The sequence below is a fragment of the Equus caballus genome, chromosome 1, assembly GCF_041296265.1.
Source record: "Equus caballus isolate H_3958 breed thoroughbred chromosome 1, TB-T2T, whole genome shotgun sequence".
Classification (NCBI taxonomy): Eukaryota; Metazoa; Chordata; class Mammalia; order Perissodactyla; family Equidae; genus Equus; species Equus caballus.
Window position 1 is genome coordinate 104,647,696 of NC_091684.1, and position 19,848 is coordinate 104,667,543.

General features: G+C 44.3%; 1 protein-coding gene across 5 annotated transcripts in view; it reads left to right on the plus strand.

Moving 5' to 3' along the window:
• The first annotated feature begins 7,649 nt into the window (after window positions 1–7,649).
• The window catches only part of BLM (BLM RecQ like helicase), a 97,490-nt gene continuing 85,291 nt past the window's right edge, over window positions 7,650–19,848 (plus strand). The window contains exon 1 of one of the 5 annotated variants that reach the window (XM_023649579.2): window positions 7,650–7,832. The gene's annotated coding sequence lies outside the window, so the exon portion shown is untranslated. Of the gene's footprint in view, window positions 7,833–13,355; window positions 13,579–19,848 lie in introns of those variants that run through there. The other 4 variants (XM_070230730.1, XM_070230739.1, XM_070230735.1 and 1 more) reach the window with 4 other exon arrangements.

Sequence of the window (19,848 nt, forward strand, 5' to 3'; positions counted from 1 at the left end):
CTCTTATACATTTGGCTAATATGTTCTGCTGAGTGCCTATTTCAACACCTCTCAGCCCTAGTTTGCCTTCACCTCTGACTTGACACAATAAGCCTTTTCCAGGTGTGGGGTACCTAAACAGCTCTGCCCTCACAATCTTTGCAGACAGGATCTTCACTGCACCTACCTTTCCCCAGGAGCACAGGTATGACGTTATAGTGATGACATCCTCCTCCAAGGAGACTCATTTGATATACTTGTTATGGACACATAAGTTCAACAACATCTTTTAGTCCTTTTTGGGTCTGGTGGCAACATATTTCTCATCTATAAATTTTACTTCCAAATTAAAATCAACAGGCACTCCCATTGGTGCCCTCCAAAGCTCCTTCACCATAGCGTCTTTGTCAACCCTTCTCATGCTTCCTGGAGTCTTATGATGGCCATAAGTTGGCCAAGAGCTTATGACACAAGAAACACCCTCTTCCAGGCTCATGCTCTACACCACTAAAACAACAAATAACAGGCCACATACCGGGCTGTCCTGGAAATAGAGGTTCTCACAGACCCTGAGCCTGTGACCCTCCACACCCAGCTGCCCATTATGCTTTGCATCATGACAAGTGCATCCCGCAAGCTTGGCATAGCTACTGAGTTCTCCCTAAGACAGGAGGGAACCAAGCCTGGACCCTCTGGCGTATTCCACCTGTAGGAGGGGGTGGCTCGCCCTGTCCTCAGACCCTTGCCAGATGCCATAGGGCTGAAGGAGTCACCCTTCCCCAGACCTCTTGGCTACTTGAGAAAATGCTTGGGATTAACTGAATGACGGGCAACGGGAGACTACACGAATGGCACTGCTAACCATCATATGTGATGGAGTTCAGTGGAATGTTGCTGCCTCCCATCCCTTAACCAGGATGCCCCTGATAAAGGACAGGACCCCAAAGTCAACACACCTGGTCAAGTTCAGGCAGTCATCTTAACACTGGATGTTCTGGCCAACAAATGGTTCCATCTTCACATTTATTACAAACTATTGGGCCATTACCCAAAAACTGTCCTCTTCAAGGTAAAGGACTCTGGGAATCCTACCTCACAGATACCCAGAATATAAATCAGAATCACACATGTCTCTACGTGTACGAAGGCCACAATACAAGGCCTTGCCAGGACTCCTTATTCCCTTCGGGGTTACAGATATTACTGGTAGAAACCAAGACATTCACTTTTCAAAATACACAATGCTGGGCTTTTGGAAAAGGCATTCAATAGAACCTTCACGTTCCCAATGGGGCCCAAATAGCCAGTTTAACTGAGCGACAGAATGGTCTCCTCAAACAACTCCTTTTAAAATCCAAGACCAGCACATAAACCCCTGAATGAGGCTCTATGTTGCCCCAGGCCTTAATCTATCTTTACAAATTTTCGACCCATTTGAACCTAAACTTTCACCAAAAACAAAAACAAAGACCCTGACAAGTGGAGGTGTGCCCCCTTCTGTTGATTACTGGCTGGGGTGCTTTCATTGGTTTGCAACCCTGGAGCCCAAAGCCTCTGAGTAACCCATGGTTCCAGCAAAGCACGGCAAATGCTAAGACCCACATTAACCTGAGTGGGTACCCCAAGTGCCACACCCAGACAACACTGCCCTGGCCCAGGGGCTCACCACTGGAGATGCCATCGCCCCAGCCCAAGACCTCACCATTGGAAAAGTCTTTGCCTCTGTGCTGGAGATGACGTCACTCAGACACTGAACCTCCACTTAGCGATGCCCACGGACAGCCCACCCCAAGGCACAAATTGGACACGGGATAGTCTTACTTTTCCTCCTTTGATATTAGAGATTCTCTTATGTTTCTGAGCTTGCTGGCTGCTAGCCCAGGGTCCTAGTATATTTCTTGCTCTCTGACAAAATGTACACCCCTACACTCCCACGCCTCAAGAGAAATCTCATAGAGGTAACCACTATCTGTGCCATTCCAAAAACCCATGGAGATTATTATTTTCCCCAGAAGCCGCCTGCCTCATATCAGTCAACCCCTTGCCCCCTTGCGGCGAGGACCTCTCACTCCCCGGAGCCTTCTCCTGCCCTTTCCCTGCATCTCCCATCATGACCGGTCCTTCCCCCGGGTTACACACAATACCACGCATCTTTACATACATATCCTTTCCTAAACTATCAGCTCATACCCTCCCACAACATAACTGCCGTGACCTGAGAAATATACCAAGACATTATTGTCAAACACATTTTTAACACACTTTAAAACTCCACCAAATTATTGTTAGAGACCCCCAAAATTTCAGGTCTCTTTTCTTGGCTAATGCCATATAAATGGAAAACCTAATACGGGCTGACCTAGCAGGACTCCTTATATTTGTCCCTGTGTTCCTCCTTTCTACTCTCATAATAAAATGTTTCCTATGTTGTTTAGGACAACTTACGCCTTACTCTGGAGAAGTCTCCATTATCATCCACCCCAAAGTTTCCTTGAAATGATGCCAGATAGCCACAGGGCCAACTGTTCTGTGTTTCCTTAGATTCTGTATTTGTCCTTTTGACATCTGTTAACCACAGGGCCAAATTAATAGCCATGGTTGTTGACAGCTCCCCTGCAGCCCTGCTTTGCAAGCACGGAAAGTCATTTTACAAACCCTCCAATCAATCTCAAGTCCACACCCACAACCAGCTCCTTTCTCTAACCCTCACACACCACACCAATATTTCCCCTGCCCTAAATCAACCTAGGGCCAGGTACCTGACATCCTGGAACAGCCCCCATGCTCCAAAGCCCACTGGAATTCCTTAAACTAGCCATCCTAAGCTAATTTCCCTGCCATGCTTGCTTTTCCTGTAGAAACCCCAGTCAAGGCTCTGGCGCAGTCTTCCCCTTGCTCCTTTCTGCTTCCTGACCAAACCTGTTGCTTTCCCAGAGGCCTGTGCAGTGTGGCTCCTCCTCTCGGGAAACGTAAGTAATAAACTCTTCTTTCAATAGCATTAGCCTGTCTGTGTCCTTAGTCAGGCACTTCCATAAATGAAAATTCTGCAGGTACAACTGAGAGAGGAGCTGCCACTGTGGAGTTCTCAGACGTGGAACACCAGCCCGTGTGTGTTAAAGTGTACATGACACAAAATTTACCATTTTAACTATTTTTAAGTGTACACTGCCATGACAATTATATGCACATTGTTGTGCAACCATCACCATTATCCTTCTCTAGAACTTTTTCATCATCCCAAATGGAAACTCTACCTATTAAACAGTAACTCCTCACTATACCCCCAACCTCAAACCTAGTAACCACTATCCTACTTTCTGTCTCTGAATTCTAGGTGCCTCATAGAAGTGGAGTCATATACAATATTTGTCCTTTTGTGACTGGCTTATTTCATTTAGCATCATGTCTTCAAGGTTCATGTTGTAGCCTGTGTCAGAATTTCCTTCATTTTTAAGACTAAATAATATTCTATTGCATGTATAGACTACATTTGTTTATCCATCAACTGCTGATGGACACTTGGTTTGTTTTCACCTTTTGGCTATAGTGAATAACGCTGCCAGGAGCATTGGTGTACAAACATTCCCCACATAACAGCCAGAAAGAGCTTTCTAAAACACAAATCTGTTAAGTTACTTCCCTCCTGAAAACCTTCTATGGCAAATTAAACCACAATGAAATACCATGAAACATCCTGCAGAATAGCTACAATAAAAAAGATTGACAACTTCAGTGTTGGCAAGGATGCAACAAATGGGACACTCATACAGTGCTGGTGGGAGTGTAAAATGGTACCACCATTTTGGAAACATGTCAGTTTCTACTACAGTTAAATATACGCTTATCCTATGACCCAGATATCTCATTCCTAGATATTTACCCAGGAAAAATTAGTGCATGTGTTCACAAAAAGACTTATACAAAAATGTCCATAGCAGCTTTATTTATAATAGCCTAAGGAAAAAAACTCAAATGTCCTTCAGTAGATGAATGGATAAATAAATTGTGATGTGTTCACACGATTGCATACTACTGTTAAAGAATAATTTTTAAAATTACGTATAATCATGACTTTCATACAGACATAAAATAAACACGTGTCAAAGGCTTTATTTAACTTACTAATTAATGAGATACCCAGAAAGATATTACAACTGATTCAAAGGAAAATTCAAAGTACTACACATACATAGTCAAATGAAGAATAATGAAATGCTTTACAAATAGATGCAAAAATTGGCAGAACTGATCAAATCCACAATAATTAAATACATTGCAGTGGCTACAATTTGCATTCTGTAGACAAGCATTCAATTTTTTTTTTTTTGAGGAAGATTATCCCTGAGCTAACATTTGCTGCCAATCCTCCTCTCTTTGCTGAGGAAGATTGGCCCTGAGCCAACATCCATGCCCATCTTCCTCTACTTTATATGTGGGATGCCTGCCACAGCATGGCTTGTCAAGCAGTGCATAGGTCTGCACCCAGGATCCGGACCTGCAAACCCCAGGCTGCCAAAGCAGAATGTACGAACTTAACTGCTGCACCACCACGCTGGCCCCTGACAAGAACCAATTTTTAAAAAACTTACAGAGTTCTTTATCTCAAAGATGATGAAAGGTGGAGAGCCCTCGTAGAATCAGATATCCCAGAAGGGTATGCTAGACAACACCTCATTTACACTGGAGACTCAGAAATGCTTTTTGGACCATTTCAAAGTTTTCATGATTTTTCTCTACATTATACAGTAATAAAAGAGAATGAACTACTGGTACACACAATATGGATGAAGCTCACAGATATTATGTTGAGCAAATAAAGGTAGACACAAAAGAGTATTACTGTATGATACCAATTTCCTGCTGGGGGCACCAACAGACTGGGAAGCCCCACAAGGGAATCTGATGGGGTGCTGGAAACGGTATATATCTTGATCTGGGTGGTGGAGATACATAGGTATAAACATATATGTGAACTCATTGATTTTACTTAAAGTTAGTGCACAAGCCTCTCCCTGTCCCACTTGCCCCCAAATCCTTCCAACAAGTGCCATTTGCCTTCAGGGTGAAGTCCATACGGAGGTCTGGTCCCTATTTCCTCTCATGTGTCATCTCTATTCCCCATTTTCCTAACATTTCCTCAAAGCTACTTTACTGTAGTCCTTCCATTTTCCTGGCCTTTGCCTCCAAATCATACGTCTTCTTCATCTCTCAGGTGTGAGGACATCTACTGTAACCACAGGCCCATTCAGAGCCAGCTCGAACAGACTCCATCTCTTATCAACAAAGCGATTAAAGATAGTCTTTCAGAAAAACTGCAAAGTCATGCAGCCAGATCATGCGTAAAAGAAGAAATCTTGACCTGAAATGAGCTTGGAACTAAAGATCCTCCATCTTACGGAACCCAAGGACAGGGATGTGACTGGAACCTGAAAGTCCGGCTCTCATCCGAAGCGAGGAATCCCTCATTCAGGAAGGTCTGGCGTTAAAATTCCTTCCCCATCTCCTCAAAAATGTTTAGAACTCCATCGCAAACATTCAGAACCCTGTCATGTTTAAAACCTCACCAGAAATACTTGAAGCCCACCAATCAAAGCCAGTGTTTCCACGTGCCAGTCTGTTCTCCCAACCTCTTAAATCTCGCCCCAAATCCTGAACTGGGGAGACAGATGTGAGGACACACGCCCTGTCTCCCTGCAGATGGATCTCGAAGAATAAGAGCTGATTTTCCCTCAAAGGCTGATGCCATAATTAATTGGCTTGTTTATGCACATTGGGCAGAGAACCCCAGTCTTAGGCAGTAACATTATCTAATCCTGCCTCCCTGAGTATGCGTCCCTCCCAGGTTGATGAGGATCCAGGCTGCCCCAGGGAGAGAAGCCCAAGGGTCCTGCCTACATACTGATCTATATCATCCTCCGGGAAGGGTAGGGCGTCCTGACTTAATCCGGTCTGATTCCGATCCAAAGTTATAGGACCACCCAATAACCAGACCCCGCCTGCACTGATACCATTTTAACGACTTTTTTCATGATCTTTCCTTTGTTTTGTAAAGAAATAACTCACATACCTATGCCTTATAAGTTTAGCTCTAACCCTTAACACATTGCAGCTCTTACTGTCCATGGATCCTGTCCCCACGCCTGCAGCTCTTCACTGCCCGTGGGTCCTGTCCCCATGCCTGCAGCTCTTACTGCCCGTGGGTCCTGTCCCCATGCTGCAGCTCTTACTGCCCGTGGGTCCTGTCCCCATGCTGCAGCTCTTCACTGCCCATGGGTCCTGTCCCCATGCTACTCCATGCTATTCTCTGAATAAAAGAGCACTACTGCCAGTCCTCCAGAGTCCAAGAAATCTTTCTTTAGACTCCTTGACTCACCGAGCCCACATCAAGGTGCTCCCATAACACTGCTCAGCACTCTTACTTCCTGTGTTGTCACATCAGCATACAAGTGTCAGCCTCCTCCACAGACGTCCTTCTAATAACAGACTGTGGGCTCCACGAGGCAGTTCTCTAGGGCCCAGCACAATGCCTGGCACTAGGGAAGACCCCGAAGTTGACGGACAATGAAGGAAAAAGCAAAAGGAGATTCAGTCAGGCGGGGTGTGGTCAGGCACTTTCAGCTGAGTGTCCCCTACACTGAGTTCTGAGAGGTTCCTACTTATTCTGGGTAGTACCCTTTCAGTCTTAAATGTTGGCAGCTTCATTTTTTGGGTAGATTTCCCATACTTTGTTGCTATCCTGCTCCCTATTAGCCATTTTGCTGTTAAAAATCTGCTCATGGGCCAGCCCCGAGGCGGAGGGGCTAAGTTCGTGGGCTCGGGGGCCCAGGGTTTCGCAGTTGGATCCTGGGCCAGGACATGGCACCACTCATCTGGCCATGCTGAGGCGGCGTCCCAAATGCCACAACTAGAAGGACCCACAACTAGAAAATACAACTATGTGGGGGGTGGGGGGCTTTGGGGAGAAGGAAAAAAAGAATAAAAAAAGGAAAAGATCGGCAACAGACGTTAGTTCAGGTGCCAATCTTAAAAAAATCTGCTTAATTTACTCTGCTTTTGCTTTTTCCTAAAGAGTACTTTAACAATATGTTTTGTTTGGCTGCAGCGTTTTATTTTTGTCACACTTAAAAATCGGCAGATTACAAACAGAAAGGAGAAACAGATTTTCCGCTTTTCTTAGAAACAAATGAAGGAAAGAAAAAAAGAGATGCGGCACCCCAGAGCCCACAGTCCCGCGTGGAGGCCCTCGGCTGGACCCGCCGCCCGGCTTCTCACTCGGGTACCGCCCGCGCCCCGGGGCGTCTGAGTTTGCGACCCCCGCCCCGTCCAGGACATCTCACAGGAGCGCGGGTGGCAGAGGCCAGCGTGACTACGGAGCGGAGGGGACCACGCGAAGCCTCACGAGGAGCCGGCGCCGCGGCCTGGCCTGCGGAAGCCGGCCAGTCTCAGGGTCCTCACCCTCCGCGGATCTCAATCCCACCGCCATCGAGATTCCAGGAGCCCGTTCTACTCAAATCCTTCACCGGCACCAAGACACACCCCCAAAACACAGAGCTCCCCACGCCGCGCCGGAAGTCGGGCGGTTACCGGTAGTCACCTGACCTGAATTCTGGGCTCTGATTGGGCCCTGGGAGCACGTGCTCCACCCAGCGCCCGCCGGGCGCCCCGTCCCAGCAGCCCACGGGGCGGAGACAGGGGCGACGGGGCGACGGGACTGGTCGGCTTCCTCAGGCCGCAGCCAATCGGAGTCCGCCGGCTCCTGGCGCGAAGGCAGCGGCGCGCGGCGCGGGCTGCGGCGGCGGCGGCTGCGCGGGGCTGCGGTCGTTGGTGCCGCCAGCTGCGGGCCCGCGGGCGAGGTGAGTGCGGCGCGCGGCCTTACGGGCGGCCGGCGCTGGCCCTGCCCCTGCCCCGTTCCCGGCCGCCCGGGGAGGGGAGGCTTACCGGCCTCGTTGCGCGCCCCGGGTCGCCTAGGCCCGCTGAGTCTTGCTTGGGCGGGCAGCCTGGGAGGGGAGCCTAGCCTCACAGATGTGCTCGTATGGGGACGCAGAGGCCGGCGGGGGCCGGCGAGCTTCGCCGGGGTCGCCCGGGGCGTCGGGGAAGAGCCAGCGTGACCCCCGTGATGTTCTCGTTCATGGGTCCCCTGCCCATCACGGCGCCGGGCACAGTGGTCCCTGCGTGATCCCAGCCCGGACCTCGGGCCCCACCTCCATTTCCCCCTGAGGGTAAACCACGACTCTGTACCTTTTTCCATGGCCTTCCGCGGTGACAATCGGGCCGCTGTCTCGTTTGAGTGTGTGCTGTGTGCCACGTGCTCGGCACCCGTCATCTTACAGTCGTAGGTTACACAGGACCCCAGCAGAGGGGAGTGATGGAGGACACACTGCATCGGATGGCCTGGCCGGCAGTCTCGTCCATGTACTAGCCCTGTGACCATCCACCCGTTGCGTAGACTGAGTGCCTCGGTTCCGTTCTGTCCTGTGGAGGAAGTGATCTCTGCTACATTCCGGAGTTTTTGTTAGGATTGAACGACTTAATATACGCAGTAAACGCTTCAAAGAGTACTTGGTACATAGGGCGAGTTCTGTTCCCATCATTATACAGAGAAGTAGGTAAAATTGTCCTCGTTCTTGACAAGGAGACCTGAAGCACGGGGAAGTTATCTCTGTGCTGAGAGGGCATTTAGCGATTGAGTGCTAGCGGTAGGATTTGAACTAAGAGCTGCCTGACTCCAAAGCACCGTCCACAGCTCCAGGCTTTCTCCCATACCCCTCACCTGCCCTTGAGTTGCTCAGAACCTTGCACGCCTGATGGCCCGAGATGGCGCAGCTGCCTGGCAGGTCCTGGTGCCACCAGTGTAGGTAGATAGCATTCCTGTGCCCATGTCAGGATTAAGGAGCAGTAATGGGAGAGACTGGTTGAGAGATCCGAAGTTGGAGAGAGGCAGAGGTATTCTGGATGGGGATAATAAATAGAATTGAAGTGTACCAGCATTTTGTTAGCCGGGCCGCTGTCAGAAAGTGGCATGTAGTCTACAAAATTTCTGGGTCATGAGTTCTTTTCAATGCCACTCACCGTGGTAGCACCTTATAAACATTCTAATCCTTCTGGGAATCGGGAGAGGTAGCTATTGGCTTCAATTTACTGTTGAGGAGACCCAGAGTTTAAACGTTGGGTGAATACCACAGTGTGAGATGTGTAGTAAAAGAACAGTCTGCAGGGAAAACATATACATCCACTCTAGGATAGTGAGTATTACCCAAGGTGGGGGGGGTGGGGGGGGGTGGAGGGAAGGAGGTAAGGGGAGTGAGTGGAATTTCAAATATATTTGAAGTGTTTTGTGCCTTTTAAAGAGAGAGAAATAGGACAGAATTTAACATTTTAAATCTGGTTGGTGAGTACGTGGGTATCATTCTATTTTCTGTATGTTTGAAATATTTAAAATTAAATATATGTAACAAATATAAATGTTTATATATTAAGTGTAATATTAATATTAACTATTTTGATATATATATATATTTTTTATATATGTTTATATGTATTTATTTTAAGGGAAGAAAGGATAGATCTAAGAGGTCCAAGGTAATTGCAGAAATAATCCTGGGAACTAAAGGCTGAAAGCCCTGTGGGTCTCCATGGCCTGGAGTATGATCTGAGGCCTTTGAACTGTTTCCTTGTCTACCTACCTACTATTCTACCTGTCTTTGCACAAATAGTGCATAGACTACCCCTCACAACCTCCACTCTTTCTGGAATGTTCCACTGTCCTTCAAGATCCAATTCATTGTTCTTTGGAAAGTTTCTCCATAATTTTCTTGAATTTTTCCTTCATATGGGAAGGCATAAGACTTTTTTTTTTTTTCCCTGCTTTTTTCTCCCCAAATCCCCCCAGCACATAGTTGTGTATTTTTAGTTGTGGGTCCTTCTAGTTGTGGCATGTGGGACGCCGCCTCAATGTGGCCTGACAAGTGGTGCCATGTCCGCGCCCAGGATCCGAACTAGCGAAACCCTGGGCCCCTGGAAGCGAAGCATGCGAACTTCAGCACTCAGCCACCGGGCCGGCCCCCATAAGACTTTTTAAGAAAAGACTTACTTGTAGGACTTATCCCATTGCGTTCTAAGTTTGTTGATACGTCTGTTTCCTCTCAACCCGGAAGGTCATTGAGGGGAGTAATTATGTCTTGCTCATCTCTGTACTTCACCTGATGCCCAGCACAGAGTGAAAAATACAAGTCGAAGTCAGCCAGTGAAAGTTCTTAGAGATACCCACTTTGTTCTCTAGAATGGGAAGGAACTATTTCATTTCCTTTGCTTAAAAATTCCTATATCTTTTTTTTATTTTTTAAAGATTGGCCCTGAGCTAACATCTGTTGCCATTTTTTTCTTCTCCTCAAAGCCTCCCAGTACATAGTTGTATATTCTAGTTGTGGATCCTTCTAGTTGTGGCATGTGGGACACCACCTCAGCATGGCCTGACGAGTGGTGCCAGGTCTATGCCCAGGATTGGAACTGGCGAAACCCTGGGCCGCAGAAGCAGAGTTTGGGAACTTAACCACTTGGCCACGGGCCCAGCCCCATAAGTTCCTATATCTTAATGAAATATATTCTCAATGTCAAGAAAAATATTGTAGTCATAATCCTATCTTTCAGTCACTTCACCTATTTTCATTTTTCGAGTCCTTTCCAAATTTTAGCTATACAGATTTCGTACATAATCTGTAACCACAATGTACTCATAATTTAGTGTTTTCAATATTGAATTCAATATTAAATTATTCCAGGTAGCTAGTCAGTCTTCATGGTTGTCATCTATCTTGTAAATTATCACAGTATTCCACTGTCCTTCTTTGTTTAATAAGTATGAAATGTTGCTCTATGCTCTTATTAGAAAAGTTGGACATTTTTCCATAAGATTATTTAGTGTGTGTAAAATCTGGTGAACAGTGTGTTTATATTCCCTGATCATTTGTTTTTGGGAACTTGGATGTTCTTTATGTGTTTTTAATATTAATCCTCTGTTATTTGTTGCTAATTTTTCTTTTAAAAAATTTTTTTGTGAGAAAGAAGATATATTTTTAAAAGTACATAGTATATATATAACTTAAAGAATAATTATAAAGTGTAAGATACATTAAAATTGTATAAATGTAAAGAACAATTTGTAAAATTGCAATTACACATACTGTCATCTAGATCAAGAAATAGGATATTACTAGTACCCAGAAGTGCGCTTCCCTCCTTGTAACCTCCTCCCCACCCTAGAGATGACTGTTCTCCTGATTTTTGAGGTGATGATTTTCTTGTCTTCATATTTGCCCCAGGTCTGCATCCACAAATAGAGTAGTTCAGTTTTGCCTGGTTTTGAACTCTATAAATGGGATGATAGTTTATATAATCTACTTTATCTTACTTGTTTGGTTCAACATTATGTTTGTGAGATTCTTCTATATTATAGATACAGGTTTAAAAAAATTTTTAAATAATTTTTAATAAAAATTTACTTTATTGTCATAGAATATTATGATTGTGCCCCAGTTTATCCATCCTACTTTTGATGGCATTTGGGTTGGTTTCAGTTTTATTTTTTTTTGCGGGAGAAGATTTGTCCTAAGCTAACATCTGTTGCCAATCTGACTCCTTTTTCTTCCTCCCCCCATCCCCCCAAATAGTTATGTATAGCTGTAAGTTCTTCTGATTCTTCTATGTGAGCTGCTGCCACAGCATGGCTACTGACAGATGAGTGGTGTGGTTCCACGCCCAGGAAGTGAACCCAGGCCACTGAAGCGGAACCACTAGGCCATCAGGGCTGGCTCTGCTTTCAGTTTTGGGCTGTTAATGTTGCTGTGAATGTTCTTGAACATCTGTCCTGGAGCACATGTTCCCAAGTTTGTATATAACTAAGAGTAGAACTGTTGGGTCAAAGGGCGTGCGTATGTTTTACTTTCGTATATAATGCCAAATTGTTCACAAAAGTGGTTGCATGCCCACCAGTTTGTTAGACTTTCCATTGCTCTATATCCTTGCTGATATTTGATGTGGTGTTTTTAATTTTTACCTATCTGGTAGGTGTATGTATAGTAATATTTTCTTGTGGTTTTGATTCCCTGGATTATTAGTGAAGTTGAGCACTTTGTGTTTAAGGACTATTTCTTCCTTTTTAAAGTGCCTGTTAGGGGCCAGCCCCATGGCCAAGTGGTTAAGTTTGTGCACTCTGCTTTGGCAGCCCCGGGTTTTGCCAATTTGGGTCCTGGGCACAGACCTAGCACTATTTGTCAGGCCATGCAGAGGTGGCGTCCCACATAGCACAACAAGAAGGACCCACAACTAGAGTATTCAACTGTGTACTGGAGGGCTTTGGGGAGAAGAAGAAAAGAAATAAAAAAGATTGGCAGCAGATGTTAGCTCAGGTGCCAATCTTTAAAAATAAATAAATAAATAAAAATAAATTGCCTGTTCAACTTTTCTGTTTTTTCTAGGGACTTGTCTGTCTTTATCTTACTATTTTGTAGGGGTGATTTTTATGTTCCACGTACTAGTTATTTGTCAGATACATTGCAAATATCTTCTACTTTGGCTTTTTTCTTTTTTTTTTGAGGAAGATTAGACTTGAGCTAACTGCTGCCAATCCTCCTCTTTTTGCTGAGGAAGACTGGCTCTGAGCTAACATCCGTGCCCATCTTCCTCTACTTTATACATGGGACGCCTGCCACAGTATGGCTTGACAAGCAGTGCCATGTCTGCACCCGGGATCCGAACCGGCAAACCCTGGGCCGCCGAAGTGGAACATGCGCACTTAACCACTGCGCCGCTGGCCCAACCCCGCAAATTCCTTTTTTTAGTAGTTACTTTGTATTATTATAATTGTTGGTTTAGTCATCTGTCTCTAGTTGTTGAAGGGCTAAAGTGAAATAAAATTCCAAAATACCTTTCAGTCCTCTGGACGCTCTTTGGGTTTTGCTTTTAAAGTAGCTGTAGGGGCGGGCCCAGTGGCCGAGTGGTTAAGTTCGCGCGCTCCCCTGCAGGCGGCCCAGTGTTTCGTTGGTTCGAATCCTGGGCGCGGACATGGCACTGCTCATCAGACCACGCTGAGGCAGCGTCCCACATGCCACAACTAGAAGGACCCACAACAAAGAACATACAACTATGTACTGGGGGGCTTTGGAGAGAAAAAGGAAAAAAATAAAATCTTTAAAAAAAATAAATAAATAAAGTAGCTGTATTGATCTCCAATAAGCTGCATGTATTTCAGGTGGACAGTTTGATCAGTGTTGATATTTGTGAGATCTCGCCACCACAGTCAGGTTAATGAGCGTGTCCCTCTCTCCCCAAGGTTCCTTATGCCTCTTTGTAATGCCTTCCTCTTGCTCCCTTTCCCCCAGTCCAGAATATATGAAGAACTCCTACAGTTCTTTGAAACACATAACAACCCAATTAAAAAGTGGCCGAAGGATTTGAATAGACATTTCTTCAAAGGAGATACACAAATGGCCAAGAGGCACATGAAAAGATGCTCGTAATCACTAATCATTACAGAAATGCAAATCAAAAACAATGAGATATCACCTACCACTCATTAAGATGACTGCTATCGAAAATCAGGAAGTAAGTGTTGGTGAGGATGTGAAGAAATGAGGATATGGAGAAATGGGAACACTTGGGCATTGTTGGTGGGAATGTAGGATGGTGCAGCTACTGTGGAAAACAGTATGGCATTTCCTCAAAAAATTAAAAATAGACTTACCATATGATCTAGGAATCCCATTTCTGGGTGTATACCCAAAAGAATTGAAAGCAGGATTTCAAAGAGATATTTGTATACCCATGTTCATAGCAGTGTTATTCACGATAGCCAAAAGGTGGAAGCAACCCAAATGTCCGTCAATAGAAGAGTGAATAAACAGTGTGTGTTTGAATGAATACTAGTGTGTGGTGTATACAGGCATACGTCGTTTTATTGTACCTTGGAGATAGTGCGTTTTTTCACAAGACCTTCCGCCAGCAAAAGGGTTAAATTTGCCAAAGGCTCACATGATGGTTAGCATTTTTTAGCAGTAAAGTATTTTTTAATTAAGGCTTGTACATTGTTTTTTTAGACATAATGCTCTTGCACACTTTATAATAGACTATGGTATGATGTAGACATAACTTTATATGCACTGGGAAACCCAAAAATTAGTGTGACTCGCTTTATTGCAATATTCACCTTATTGCCGTTGTCTGGAACCAAACCCGCAGTGTCTCCTAGGTGTGCCTATACATACAACGGAGTGTTGCTTGGCCTTAAAAAGGAGGGAAATTCTGACACATGCTACAACATGGATAAAGCTTGAGGACATTGTGCTAAGTGCAATAAGCCAGTCACAAAAAGACAAACACTGTATGATTCTGCTAACGTAGTCAGTTCATAGGAACAGAAAGTAGAATGGTGATGGCCAGGGGCAGGCGGAGAGGGAAGTGTTTAACAGGTATAGTTTCCGTTTTGCAAGATGACAAAGTTCTGGAGATTGTTTGCACAAGAACGTGAATATACTTTACACCACTAAACTATGTGCTTAAAATTGATTAAGATGTTAAATTTTATCTTGTGTGCATTTTAGCACAATTAAAAATATGAAAGGACACAGGAGCCAGCGTGAAGGAGCTGCACTCTCACGGGCCAAATATGAAACAATTTGAGCATCAAAATAAATAGTGACAGTAATGGATTACAACCCACTGAATAAATTAGGAATCCTTACGAAGAAAAAGGAGAGAAGAGAAAGTTCTTTAGAATGCCAGCGACTGAATGATGATGCCAGCTGCTAAAGGCTGATGGGGTTAGAAAAACCATCATTATACAGTGATACTATTTACCAGCCTACTATTGTTTCTTCAGGCATGAATCATCAATGAATACTAAAACAGTTATTTTTTTCTTAGTTATCTTTTTATCATTGATTTCTGGCACAATTACATTTGGTTGGAGAACATGTCATTGTGATTTCAGTCCTTTGCCATTTGTTGAGACTTGCTTTATCGCCAGCTTTTGTAGATGTCTGTTCATGAAAAGAATGTGTGCATTTTCTTTCGTCAAGTTTGTGTTATTCAGATCTTCTGGGTTGTTACTGATTTTTTATTTACTTGTTCTATCAATTACTGAGAAAGCTAATTTGTGTCTTCTGTAATTATAGTTTTCTTCTGATTCTTGTAACTCTGTCAGTTTTGCTTCATGTATTTTGCAGTTATTTTATGGGCCATACAAATTTAAAGTTGTTATACTGTCCTGGTGAATTGAATTCTTCTTTATCTCTGGTAAGGCTTTGTGTCTTAAAATCTATTTTTTTTAATACTAATATAGCTTTCTCAGCTTTCTTTTGGTGAATTTTTCCATTTTCTTACTTTCAACTTTCTGTACACCTAATGTTTTAGGTGTGTCTCTAATAAACAGCAAATAGAGTATGTAGTTAGAAATCATTTTTTTAATTCAGATTGATAGGGGCCGGCCCCATGGCTGAGTGGTTAAGTTCGCACACTCCGCTTTTGGTGTCACGGGGTTTTGCTGGTTCGGATCCTGGGTGCGGACATGGCACCACTCATCAAGTTGTGCTGAGGTGGCATCCCACATGCCACACCAGAAGGACCCACAACTAAAAACATACAACTGTGTACTGGGGGGCTTTGGGGCGAAAAAGGAAAAAATAAAATCTGAAAAAAAAAAATTCAGATTGATAATCTTTTTAACCAAGGCAATTAGTCAATTTATATTTATTACAACTAATAAATATTTGGATTTAAATCTACCCTTTTCTGAGGTATAATTGGCATATAACATTATATTTGTTTCAGGTGTACAAAATAATGATTCAGTATTTGTATATATTGTGACATGATCGCCACAATGTCTACATTTGTCACCATACATAGTTACAAAATTCTCTTTCTTGTGATGAGAACTTTTAAGATCTACTCTCTTAGCAACTTTCAAATATGCAGTCGAGTATTATTAATATATATTTACTGCTGTATTTTGTACTTTGTATTATATTTTTTCTTTTCTCTCCTTTTGTATAGCTCTCTTCTAGGTGAGATTTCTTTCTGTTATTATTACTTCATTTTCATCCTCTCAATGTCTAAAGCTAATCAACACCTTACACTCCTTGCAGGCAATGCAGAGGCCTTGGAGCACATTCACTCTTACCTCCCTCCTCACTTGTGTGTCCTTAGTGTTGGGTATTGCAACTATTTTTTTAACTCCACAAGACATTATTATTGTTGTTTAACACAGTCAAGGTTTGCATAGATTTAACTACATATTTGCCACTTTCTTTGTGTTTCAGTCCATATATTATCTGAGAACTTCTATCCAGGCTCATTTTTCTACTGCCTTAAAGTACACCTTTTAGAATTTCTCTTAATGAGTGTCTGTTGGTGCAAACAGTTGGTTTTTGATTATCTGAAAATATCTTTATTTCACCTTGATTTTTTCTTTTTACTACTTACAATTTTATTAAAAAGGATACACATAAGACGAGGTCTGGGAGGGAGTGCACAGCTTCCATGCCTCTCCCCATGGAGTCAGGCATATCGCCCTCCCAGAACATCAATGCATTCATCAACTAGGAAGCCCTGCTGAGCCTTGTTGTCCAGGGTTTTGATTGGCCTTTCATTATGTAGACATAAGTGATTTGGCCACTTGATTGGTTTCAGTCCCCAGCCCCATTCGCCTCTGCAGAGGTCCAGCTGGTCCAAAGTCCCAACCCCTGTTTATGTGCTTGGTCTTTCTGGTGACTAGCTCCCGACCTGAAGCTGTCTGGGAACGCACCAGCAATCACTTCATTAATAAAACGAAGACAACTCCTGTCATCCAGGACATTCCAAGGGTTTTTGAAGCTCTGTGCCTGGAACCAGGGACAAAGACCAGATAGATTGTTTATTAGACCTCACTCCCTTAGAGCCGGGTCTGTGCAGGGGTAACAGGGGCTGTGACTGTCATTTGCCCAGGACTCAGGCTTGGTTCTCTGACTCTGAGTTCAGATTCTGCCTGGCCTAGAGCCTGGGGTCTTGTCGAGGTGACCTTTCAAGAGTCACCAGGAAGCCTCCTGCCTGGGCTCCTGTGTCCTCCCCTCCCTCGTGATGTTACACGCATACAGAACCTGTGGCTGTGGTGCCTGTTCCTCTTGCTTCCTGGAGAGGAGCCTCCAGAAGCTGGGCTTTGCTTGCTGTTCTTGGGAATGCAGGGCTCCGCACTGTGCTGTCTGCTGCTTCTCTGCGGGGGCCCCATTCCTGTGAGGGTGGGGTACAGGCCGGAGATCATTTAAGTCCTGCCAGCTCCTCACACTGTTTAGACGTTAGGGGTGACAGTGAGGCCCTTGTGCATAGGACGTTTTCCCGGGCAAGGACAGTCTGTGCAGAAGAGCGTCCTGCTGTGGGCTGCGAGGAGCATTTCAGCCAGACTCAGCATTTCCTGCACTGCCAGCGGGAACATTCAGAGCCCAACTCTGACTCTGGAAGTCCCTTTTCTCTCTGGAGCTGCTGAGGGAGAAATTACTGGATTGACTACAGGCCTCGAATCCCAGCTCTGAGCTCTGCTGGTGGTGGGGCTCTGGTTGTCTCTCAACCTCTCGGTTTCTTTGATCCTTAACTTGAAGGTGGAAATGATTGTAATGTCCTTGTAGGGCTTGCTTGTCCTCTTTGAGGCCCTGGCTGTGTATGCTGTGTCCACACTCAAGCTTGCTCATTCTATGTTGTATGCTTTCTGCTCCGCAGAGGAGCTTTGGGGTGGGTTGAGTTCAGCCCCACACGTGCCAGACACTCAAGATTCCACCTCTTCTCGTATGTGGAGGATATTCCTACTAGGCAGTCAGAAGCACTGGCACTGTGCTCATTAGTTGCTTCATAGCCGCCCCTCCCACCCAGACAAGCAGGATTTCCCCAGTTCGTTCTTCCAAGGAGAATATTTGCCTTCCCTATTCGTGTGTGCACCAATCCAGACCTTGCACGCTTGCTCAGCATAATTCCTTCCCTAACTTTTCTTGCCATCGCTTGTCCTCTTGGGCTTCTACCATGGACTGTGACGAAGCCCCTGGAGGATGTGCCTGATACCTCCCTTGTAGTCAGAGACACCTCTCCAGCCTGCCCAGTACCCAGACATCAATGCTGACTTGAGGGGACTTGGTTCCTGGTCTAAAAACTGTGTTCTCAATCTCTGTGGGTGGGGTACAGTATACAGATCTTGCACATCACTCATTACATTTAGTCCTAGGCATATGATTTCTTCTGGTGCCCTATCTCAAGGTATGTCTTCAGTGATCAGAGAGGTCCAGGACTCCAGAACCAGCTCCATTCAGTTGATATCAGGGAAGGCGACAGAGGAACCTCCTTATCATGGCTGACTTCATACAACATCCCTTTGGCTCCCGCTCCAGTCTTTGCTTGCGTTATCTTTTCCGTCAGTGACAATTTACACAGCAGTGAGTCCCCCAGGGGGCTTGTCTCTCTGCTTGACTTCTGTCCCCTTTTATACACGGGCTGGAATTAGGTGATGGGTGGGGTCTCAGGACAGTTGGGCTGGCTCTTAAAACAAGTCCCATGTGGATAGTCCAGCATAGTTTTTAGAACGTGGGAATCCGTGTCACCTGCTGTTAGCTGTTTCAGGACAAAGGGAAAGAGTCCCTTCAACACCCTGTTTCATGAGCTAGCATGCTGTTCTTAAAATTGAGGTAACATTGGTTTATAACATTACATACATTTCAGGTGTACATCATCATATTTCAACTTCTTTACACACTACATCATGTTTACCACCAAAAGTCTAGTTTCCATTCGTCACCATACAAATGTCCCTCTTTTGCCCTCCCCCAACTCCCCTTTCCTCTGGTAACCACCAATCTGTTCTCTATCTATGTGTCTGTGGTTGTTTTCTCTTCCACATATGAGTGACATCATACAGTATTTGTCTTTCTCCATCTGACTTATTTTCCTTAGCATAATGCCCTCAGGGTCCATCCATGTTGTTGCAAATGGCAAGATTTCATCCTTTTTTATGGCTGTAGTATTCTATTGTATATATAAATCACATCTTTATCCATTCATCCATTGATGGGCGCTTAGATTGTTTCCAAGTCTTGGCTATTGTAAATAATACTGCAGTGAACATAGAGGTGCATATATCTTTCAAATTAGTGTTTTTGTGTTCTTTGGATGAATACCCAGAAGTGGAATAGCTGGATCATATGGTAGTTTTATTTTTAATTTTTTGAGGAATCTCTGTACTATTTTCCATAGTGTCTGCATCAGTTTACATTCCCGTCAGCAGTGTATGAGGGTTCCTTTTTCTCCTTATCTTCTCCAACTCTTATTACTTGTCTTTTTTAATAGCCATTCTCACAGACATAAGGTGATGATATCTCATTGTAGTTTTGATTTGTATTTCCCTCATAATTAGTGACACTGAACATCTTTTCGTGTGCCTGTTGGCCATCTGTATATCTTCTTTGGAAAAATGTTCAGATCCTCTGTCCATTTTTTAATCCAATTGTTTTTTGTTGTTGTTGAGTTGTGTGAGTTTTTATGTGTTTTGGATATTAACCCCTTATCAGATATATGATTTGCAAATATCTTCTCCCAATCAGTAGATTGTCTTTTCGTTTTTTTGCTGGTTTCCTTTGCCATACAGAAGCTTTTTAGTTTGATGTAGTCTGCTCGTTTATTTTTGCTTTTGTTTCCCTTGCTTAAAGCGGTATATTTAGAAAGATATTGCTAAGACTGAAGTCAAAGAGCAACTGCCTGTGAGTTTTAGATTTCAGGTCTTACATTCAAGCCTTTAATTTGAGTTAATTTTTGTATATGGTGTAAGATAGTGGTCTACTTTCATTCTCTTGCATGTGTCTATCC